Source organism: Capricornis sumatraensis, chromosome 12, assembly GCF_032405125.1.
Source record: "Capricornis sumatraensis isolate serow.1 chromosome 12, serow.2, whole genome shotgun sequence".
NCBI lineage: Eukaryota > Metazoa > Chordata > Mammalia > Artiodactyla > Bovidae > Capricornis > Capricornis sumatraensis.
The window spans coordinates 83,696,454-83,705,624 of record NC_091080.1 but is presented as its reverse complement, the minus strand read 5'-3'; the positions used below and the strand labels follow the sequence as shown (position 1 = coordinate 83,705,624).

At 46.0% G+C, this 9,171-nt stretch overlaps 1 non-coding gene across 1 annotated transcript; it reads left to right on the top strand.

Annotated features, from left to right (window-relative positions):
• Positions 1-1,529: 1,529 nt before the first annotated feature.
• On the top strand, positions 1,530-1,601 carry TRNAC-ACA (transfer RNA cysteine (anticodon ACA)). The gene has a single exon. It is a non-coding gene; the product is annotated as a tRNA-Cys (tRNA).
• Positions 1,602-9,171: the final 7,570 nt, after the last annotated feature.

Genomic DNA, 9,171 nt, shown 5'->3' with positions numbered 1-9,171 from the left:
CCAGTGCAGAAAGCAGGATGGTTCAGCTGAAACACGGGCACGTGTCCGTTTCTGTAAATATGTCAGGTGTGTTTAGATGTAAACTCTCCAAGGCATGGTTCCGATTTCCTCGGTGCTGTTGTTAGAACAGATTATCAGGTCGGTATGTTATTTAGTAGTGATTGAGTGCGTGTGAAGCCTTTTGACTGGTCTTTGAAATTTCTATCCTGTTGCAATTTTAAAAAATTTCAAAGAATGGTGGACCTTAAACAATGTGGTTTTAGCAGCAGAGCTAGGAAACGGCACTGCACGAGCCCTTCCTTTGTTCTTCAGTAAACAGTGGTGTGAGGCTTTCAGATTACCGTTCCCTTAGTCAGTAGGTCAGCAAGATTGTGTGCAGAGTGGCCGGCCACCTGCTACCCCAAGTTTATTTTGACAAGATAGAGGCGAGGCACCCAGAAAGTCTCCTCACCAGAGATTTGGGTGCATGAAATCTGCCCTCACCCACCTGAATCAAAATGACTGTCCAAACACAATCCATCTTGAATACTCTGTACTAATGTAGTATATTTTTTTAATTAGCTTTTAAAATCAAATCAGTACATGCAGCCTAAAAAGGCAAAGATCTCTACAAGACTTGTTTTGCAAAATAGCAAGCCACCATTTTCCATCCCCCAGCCAATTTCCACTCCCGAGAGGCACCGCTTTGAACTGTTTCAGTCTGAGGGTTCATCTCCAAATAGCATGCTTACATAATACTTGCTGGTTTCTCAGTTGTTAACTGTATATATTAGCTTCCTACTGTAGACCAAAGGGATTTAGCTCTTCTTCACAGACCCTGAAGGCTGAGCGCCAAAGAATTGATGCTTTTGAACTGTGGTGTTGGAGAAGACTCTTGAGAGTCCCTTGGACTGCAAGGAGATCCAACCAGTCCATTCTGAAGGAGATCAACCCTGGGATTTCTTTGGAAGGAATGATGCCAAAGCTGAAGCTCCAGTACTTTGGCCACCTCATGCGAAGAGTTGACTCATAGGAAAAGACTCTGATGCTGGGAGGGATTGGGGGCAGAAGGAGAAGAGGACGACAGAGGATGAGACGGTTGGATGGCATCACCAACTCAGTGGACATGAGTTTGGGCAAACTCCAGGAGATGGTAAAGGACAGGGAAGCCTGGTGTGCTTCAGTCAATGGGGTAGAATAGGATCAGACACGACTGAGCAACTGAACAACATCACACATACCTTACCATTTGCCCCAGCTGCAAATGCACACTTGTATCCACCCAATACAGCTTTAGAGTAATTTTAGTTAGATTAATACTTAGTTAGACTTATTTATTACTATATTGCGTTCTTCCCTGGTGGCTCAGACGGTAAAGTGTCTGTCTACAATGCAGGACACCTGGGTTCAATCCCTGAGTTGGGAAGATCTGCTGGAGAAGGAAATGGCAATCCACTCCAGTACTATTGCCTGGCAAATCCCATGAACAGATTTATTTAGATTATTATATTAGATTTATTTAGTTAGATTAATATTAATATTCCAGGACTTCCCAGGTGGCTCAGATGGTAAAGCGTCTGCCTACAGTGCAGGAGACCTGGGTTCAATCCCTGGGTTGGGAAGACCCTCTGGAGAAGGAAATGGCAACCCACTCAAGTACTCTTGCCTGGAAAATCCCATGGACGGAGGAGCATGGTTGCTTACAGTCCACGGGGCTGCAAAGAGACACGACTGAGCGACTTCACTTTCTTTCTTTCTTTCAATATTCCCTGTCACATTATTATGCTCACGTAAATGCTATTTTCACATAAGCTACCTAGTGTACTAAAACTAGTTTTTACTTCTCTGCACAATACCATAGTTTGGTTTCCCTGGAGTTAATTATTCTTTTAAAAATGTGCTTTCTTTTCTATATATTTTTACTAATTCAGCCTCCAAATCTTTCTTGGTTTAGTAAATCACCTCTCAAAATGGTCAGATACACTAAACGTTCTATCAACTTCGTCATCTTAAAGAGGTTTCTCCTGGAAGCTTCTGAACTCCAATTTGGAAGACAGAAAGAGCCTTTTAAAAGTATCTTGGGGTCCTCTTTGCCTCTCTGCTTTGTCACCTCCTATATTGTGTATCCCATGTCTTTTTGTTTTGTTTTCTTGATTGATTGCTTTTTTTTTTTTTTTTTGGTGGGGAACTTTTCTGTATAGCTTGCTGAGAAATGAAACACAGGAGGGAGATTTTTTTCCTAAGGTCTTGAGTGAAAACATTTTTATTCTACTCTCCCATTTGATTGACACTGAGCTGGGTGTAGAATTCCAGTTGAAAGCCATTTCCCTGGGAACTTTGAAAGCATTCCTCCATTTGAGCTTTCAGTGTTGCTATGGCAAAGCCCAAACCATTCTGGTTATTGATCAGTTGTATGAAAACATGTTTCTCTTTAGAAGGTTGTAGAATCATCTCTTGGATTCTAGTAATTTGAAATTTCATGGTGATGTATATTGCTGCAGCGTCCATTTATAGCCATTCTGCTGGCGGCTCAGGGGGCCCTTTTTAGGCGGCAACTCCTGTCCTTGGGTTCCAGAGTTTTCATTCTCTCCCTTGCATGTCCCCTGCTTCCTCTGTGTGTGCATGCGTGTTCAGTCATGTCCAACTCTTTGTGACCATTAACTGTAGCCCACCAGGCTCCTCTGAGCGTGGAATTCTCCAGGCAAGAATACTGGAGTGGGTTGTCATTTCCTTCTCCAGGGGATCTTCCCGACCCAGGGATTGAACCCACATTGCTTTTTCTAGAACTCCCATTATTTTGATGCTGTTCCTTCTTGACCAGGCTCTAATTTTCTTATCATGTCTTTCTTATCCTTTCTCTCCTCTCCCTCCTACTTTTTTGATTGTTTTACTTTTGAAAAATCCTCAGTTTATTTTCCGAATTCCGTATTTATTTTTTCTTAATTCCTACAAGCTTTGATTCAAAGAGTCTTTTCAATTATCTAAATTATTTTTGATGTCTCCAGCACTGTCTTCCATGATGACAGTGTCTTCTCTTCTACCTTTTAGACTATGCCCAGGGGTGTTTTGAAGAATTCTCCTCCTGTCTTGTCTCTGGTCCCTCCATGCTGCTTTTCCTCAAATGTCTTGTGGTTCTTGGCCATCAGTTCATGTTTAAGAGAAGGGATCTGAAGAGCTGCTTGGAAGTTCTGTGTGCATGGTTTTCATGCTAGGGAAATCTGCATGAGCCATTTTATTGCAGAACCCAGAAGTTGGCGTTTTTAGATATTTTTTGATTCAGACCAGAGTGTGACTGTCCTGAGCTCTGAGTCAGGTGGCAGGAGAGGAGGAGCTTAGCATTCAGTGTGTAAGCCTTCATTTACATCCTGCATGTGCCAGCTGTCCCCAAGTCCTTGACCCTGGATTTCACCCTCTACAGAGACTAAGCCACCAGGGAGGTGCTGGGGAGGAGATACACCAGCTGTGTAGGAATGGGTGGTGCTGTGCTGTGCTTAGTCGCTCAGTCGTGTCTGACTCTCTTGTGACCCCAGGGACTGTAGCCCGCCAGGCTCTCTGTCCATGGGATTCTCCAGGCAAGACTGCTGGAGTGGGTTGCCATGCCCTCCTCCAGGGGATCTTCCCAACCCAGGGATCAAACCCAGGTCTCCTGAATTTCATGCAGATTCTATACCATCTGAGCCTCCAGGGAAACCCAGGAATGGATGGTGGGGGGGCACTTAACCGTCTGATTCCACGTGCTGCCCCACCTTCCTGGATGCTTCCTGAGGTGCTAGTGCTGCTGATTCCTGCAATGGGTGTGCGTGTGTGCATGGGCGTGTGTGCGATTTGAGTTACTGTATAGCTTCCTTACTACAAAACTTTGAAGCCAGCTCTCTGAATGGACTAAGTTACTCACCACCCATCTATCTTCTTTTCAGCTTCTAAACTTGTCCATATTGACTTCTCTCCAACTCTTTGAATTGATACATTTTTTTAAAAGTTCTTTTTTCACCATCCTCACTGTCATTTATTGAGTTGATGGAGTCGATATAAATAAGTGTATTCAGTCCTCATCTCTTTCCAGAGGTCCACTGCCTCTGTGAGCCAGCTCTATAATTGCCACCTGTCTTGTGATTGAACAGACTTGCTGCCTGTACTCTTTCCAACGCCTTATTCCAGACGCCTGGAAAAGCTGCCTTCTCCCCGGGTCTAGTTTGGTGACCTGTTCTTCCCAAGCCCTACAGAGGTTAGCTCACCCCATACTCTCCTGCCTTTGGACTTCAAGCCAGAAGCCAGTTTGTGGCACCCACTCAGGACAGAACTGCTGGGGCTGAAAATCCTGGGATCCAGGGAGAGTAGAAGTTATTTATTCCCATAGATATCCTGACACTGAGAACCAGGCGGCCTCAAATCCTGATCTGGCCACCCCACATCCAGAGAACTTGTTTTCTGATTTGTCTTTCATTTCCCCCCATCTGCTTAGACTTAGAAAAAAGGAAAAATATTCATCATGTACTTGTCTTTGACTGCAAGTAAGAGAAACCCCAAGCCACAGTGACAGAGGTAACGTGGACCTTTTTTTTGGCTACATGCTTGAAAGTCCAGAGATGAGACAGGCTTCCGGGCTGGCTGAGCCAGCTGCTCTAGGACGTCTTCAGTGGCTCCGCTCTCTCAGTGTCTATTTCCTTTCAGTTTCTCCTCTACCCACATCACTCTCATTTCATTCAGAAACCGATTCCCCTCAGGGCTATAAGGGCTATGCTGGTAGCAGCAGTTCTGCAGTCATGGTCCATTTCAGTGCAGACACGACAGAGAAGAGACTTTCAACTCAAAGTCCTTCCCTTCATGTGTATAGCATGCCGACCGACGACTGCACTCCTCCCTGTCAGCAGAGAAAGGGCACAGGCGGCTCAGGTCCGGGCGGTGGGGAGGATCCTCAGGAGACCGGGGCAGGGCAAAGAAGTGAATGCCCTAGGGCGGCGGTCACGGGGCCAGATGAGAAAGAAGAGTTCTCAGGGGGTTTCATTTGAGGCGATTGGAAAAATCAATCAGGGGAGCATCTTGGGGGTGGGGAGGAAGGACCAGCGGAGGAGACTTGGTGGCAGGAGAGTCTGGAGGGAGAGAGAGACACCTGGGGGGCTTGACATTGCTCCGGCCCTGGTGTGGGTTGAACTGAATCCCCAGAAGGAGAGGGCGTCCTCACCCCATTGCCTGGGAACGTGACCTGATTTGGACATGGTCTTTGCAGATGTCATCAAGTGAAGGTGAGGTCATCCTAGAGTAGCATGGGCCCTCTAGCCAATATGACTGGTGTCTTTTTTTTTTTCCTTAATATTTATCTATTTATTTGGCTGCACTAGGTTTTAGTTGTGGCACGCAGGATCTTTAGCTGCAGCACGTGGGATCTAGTTCCCTGAGCAGCGATCGAACCCAGGCTCCCTGTCTTGGGAGCAGTGTCATAGCCAGTGGACCACCAGGGAAGTCCCAACTGGTGTCTTTCTAGGAAGAGAAGGGATGCAGAGACACAGTGTCATGAAGAAGGCAGAGACTGGAGTGAGGCAGCTACAAGACAAGCCCATGATGCCCAGGCTGGCTGACCGGCAGCACCAGAAGTTAAGGGAAATGTCTGGAACAGAGTCTCCACTAGAGCCTTCCGAGAGAGCCTGGCCCTGCCAACAGCTGGCACTTGGCTGTTGGACTCCTGGACTTGAGAGCTTTGAGAGAATGAATTTCTGCTCTTCCAAGCCACCCAGTTGGTGGTAATTTGTTACGGTGGTTCTAAGAAACTCACACCCACCCCACCAAACAACAGACGGCACCCGCAAGGTGGGGAAGTGAGACAAGTCTGTAGGAACCAGAAGCAGCAAAGCATGTGGGTGAGGCTGGGGGGAGATCACTTTAATCAAGCACCTGGTTGTGGTGGAGACCTTACCAGTGTGAGACTGAAGGAGGGAGCAGGTCCTGGAACCCGGAGCCGGCAGCCCAGCTCTGGGCGAGGGCTGGGGCCCTGAGGGGAGGCAGCCAACCCAGGGCCACCAAGGAGGAGACATGCCCTGACCTCCCTCTCTGCCCCCCAGCCTCCCACTGGCTAAACCCAACCAGAAGCCCGAGCAAGGCAGCCTGGTGGGCAGTTCACCTAGGTAGCCTCCTGGGGCACAGAGCAGACTGGGGCTGGGGTGGGGTGGGCAGAGAATGGACCCAGAGAGGCCCATGGAAAATACTCCTCAGAAAAAATAGAGAAAGTGGTTTTAGCTAGAACCTTCTGATGGGCTTCCCCAGTGGTTTGGTGGGTAAAGAGTCCACTTGCAATGCAAGAGACTCAGGAGACATGGGTTCGATCCCTGGTCGGGAAGATCCCCTGGAGGAGGGCATGGCAACCCACTCCAGTATTCTTGCCTGGAGAATCCCATGGACAGAGGAGCCTGGTGGGCTACAGTCCATGGGGTTGCAAGGAACCTTCTGAGAGAAACCATAAATAGGCTGGTTGCCTAACCAACTGATGTGAACTCGCTTCTTGGTTCCTAGCTGGAATGGGTCTTGGGGCCAGGGGCATGGTGCGAGGCTGGGAGGCCACACCTCCCATCCCAGCTGGCTGCTCCAGACCCCTTCATGGGTCTTGCCTGACTTCTGTTCCAGCCTCTGCAAAAGGTTACCGTGCCTGGGAACCTATTCCCAACAACTCGGCACTCCCTTCACATTTCAGATTTAGGCTTGAAACAACAAAAGGCTAGCATATTACCCTGGAATCACTCAGACCCTTTATTATGGCATAAAAGGCAGAGTGTTTAATAGGCAAATAAAATAATGAGAATTGAAAACTATACCTTGGAATAAAGCAAATAACCAAATTCCAGTTAAAAACAGTGAAGACTGCTGTGCCCTCCATTGTTGTGGGATTTTTTGGTTTGTTTTTATTTCAAATTTGAGCTTTTTTACAAAGTTTTGCATTGTTGTCATATTTTGCATTAATTTATCATTATGAGATGATAACATTATTTGGGTTCTACACATGTCCAGAAAATGAAAAGCAAATGAGAATTTTTTTCTACTTAATTCTGAATTGCCTCAGTGGCCTGTTTTTACAGAGTATTTTATATAACAGCTCCAGTCAACATTAATCTGTGAAGCAAACATTTTCAAGGGCAGAGGACTCAGAATTATAATAGTTCTGATATAGAACAAAGCCATCCATTACTATCCCTTCTGCATAAGTCTTTCATCCTCATTAAATTGTAAAAATGATGAAGTGGTGGCCTCCATGAGAAACGTAAAGTGTTTTTTAATGAAAAGATACATTTGAGGGAGAGGATTTTATTTATAGACGGTCATAACCATATTCATCAAGTTAATGTAGCCATGTTGGATAGGTGTCCAATAAATCATTCCTATTTTGTAAAAGCTATCCTGAGCTTCCTCATCAACAGATCTGCACATATTAAAATGGCTAGAGCTGGGATTTTGGGCGGCGGGGAGGGCAAATCACTATTACAAAAAAGAAATAATTATAAGAGCAATTGCTAGCATTTATTGAGCTCTTACCATGCCTGATCCACACACATGAATTCATTGACTCTTCATGACAGCCCTGTAGGGTCTGTTCATTTTACAGATGAAACCCAGGCCCTGTCCAAAGACAGGCCATGTTTTGGCCACGATGCTTTTCATCCTGCTTTTGAAAAAGGGTTTTCTCCCTTTTTGTGTGAAACAAAATTCAATATATGATTTTAAGAAGAGCTATAGTTCAAGTGCAAACTGATAACCTGGATTACAAGACTGACCATGAGAATACAAAAAAAAAAAAAAAAAAAAGAAATCTTTTAAAAGTGAGGTCAGAGATTCACCCTAAATGACTTTGTGGAATTGTTGTTTCAGTCGCTCAGTCATGTTTGACTCTTTGTGACTGTGTGGACTATAGCCCACCAGGCTTCTCTGTCCATGGGATTCTCCAGGCAAGAATACTGGAGTGGGAGGCCATTCCCTTCTCCAGGGGATCTTCCTGGCCCAGGAATCGAACCCACATCTCCTGCACTGGCAGGCAGGTTTTTCACTACTGAGCCACCAAAGAAACTTGTGAAATTAACACTCATGTAAAAATACAAGTTCTAATGACATTAACACTCGTATAAAAATACAAGTTCTTGTTTGACTAATTAACTCGGGGAACTAGGTGAACTACTTCTGAAGGTGACATGAACGAATAAACATACAAGGACAGCAGAAAATCCTAAACGAGAAGACTGCTGAGGAAAGACTCCCCTACAGGACAATGTCAAGAACAGGGAAGGGTGGGAGAGTTTACCCTTCTTAAGAGCCAGGAAGCTACCCCCACACAGTTTCATGATGCTGGTAGAAGACATGGGACCCCCAAGTAAATCTGAAGTGTCAGCATTAGCAACGTTTTGCTGTGTGACTTCCCCAAGCCTTAATTCCCAGAGTGACTTGAATTGGCCAGGTGGGTTGCGTGAAGGGAAAGAGACCCTGCCCTCAGGAAGCCCGCATCTTTGATGATGGGCAGGACCACGCATACCCATGGCTTCCAGGAGACACTGCCTCTGTCTCCCAAGGCTGTCTGCTATACACATATCCTTGAAAGACAGCCCAGAACAAAGGCGTCTTCTGCTCAAAAGATGTGCCAAAATGCAAGAGACCCAAAGGAGACTGTCTCCCGGCAGGTAACACATTGTGCAACTCTGTAATTAATACAGGAAATATGGGTCATGAAAAGACAAACCAATGGAATGGGACATAAAGATCAAAACAGATCCAAATAGGGCTCCCCCGGTGGTCCAAGTGGTTAAGAATCCTTGCAATTCAGGGGACACTGGTTCGATCCCTCGTCCGGGAAGATGCCATGTGCTGCAGGGCAACTAAGCCCTGGAGCCACAACTGCTGAGACCACAGGAAGCAACTAATGAAGCCCGTGGGCCTCGAGCCAGTGCTCCACAGCTAGAGAGGCAGCACTGCAGCTGGAGAAGCGCCCTCGAGCGGCAGTGAAGACCCAGTGCAGCCACAAAATGAATGGATAAGTATGTTAAACACAGGCCCAGATTTACGGGGACGTAGACTTTGATAAAGGTGTCATATCAAATATCGGAGAATAACATGGCTTTTCAACAAATGGTGTTAGGAAAATAGAGGAATTATCTGGGGGGAAATTAAGCTGGCTCCATATGTCACAATATACTCTGAATAAGTTCCAAAAGAAGATATTTA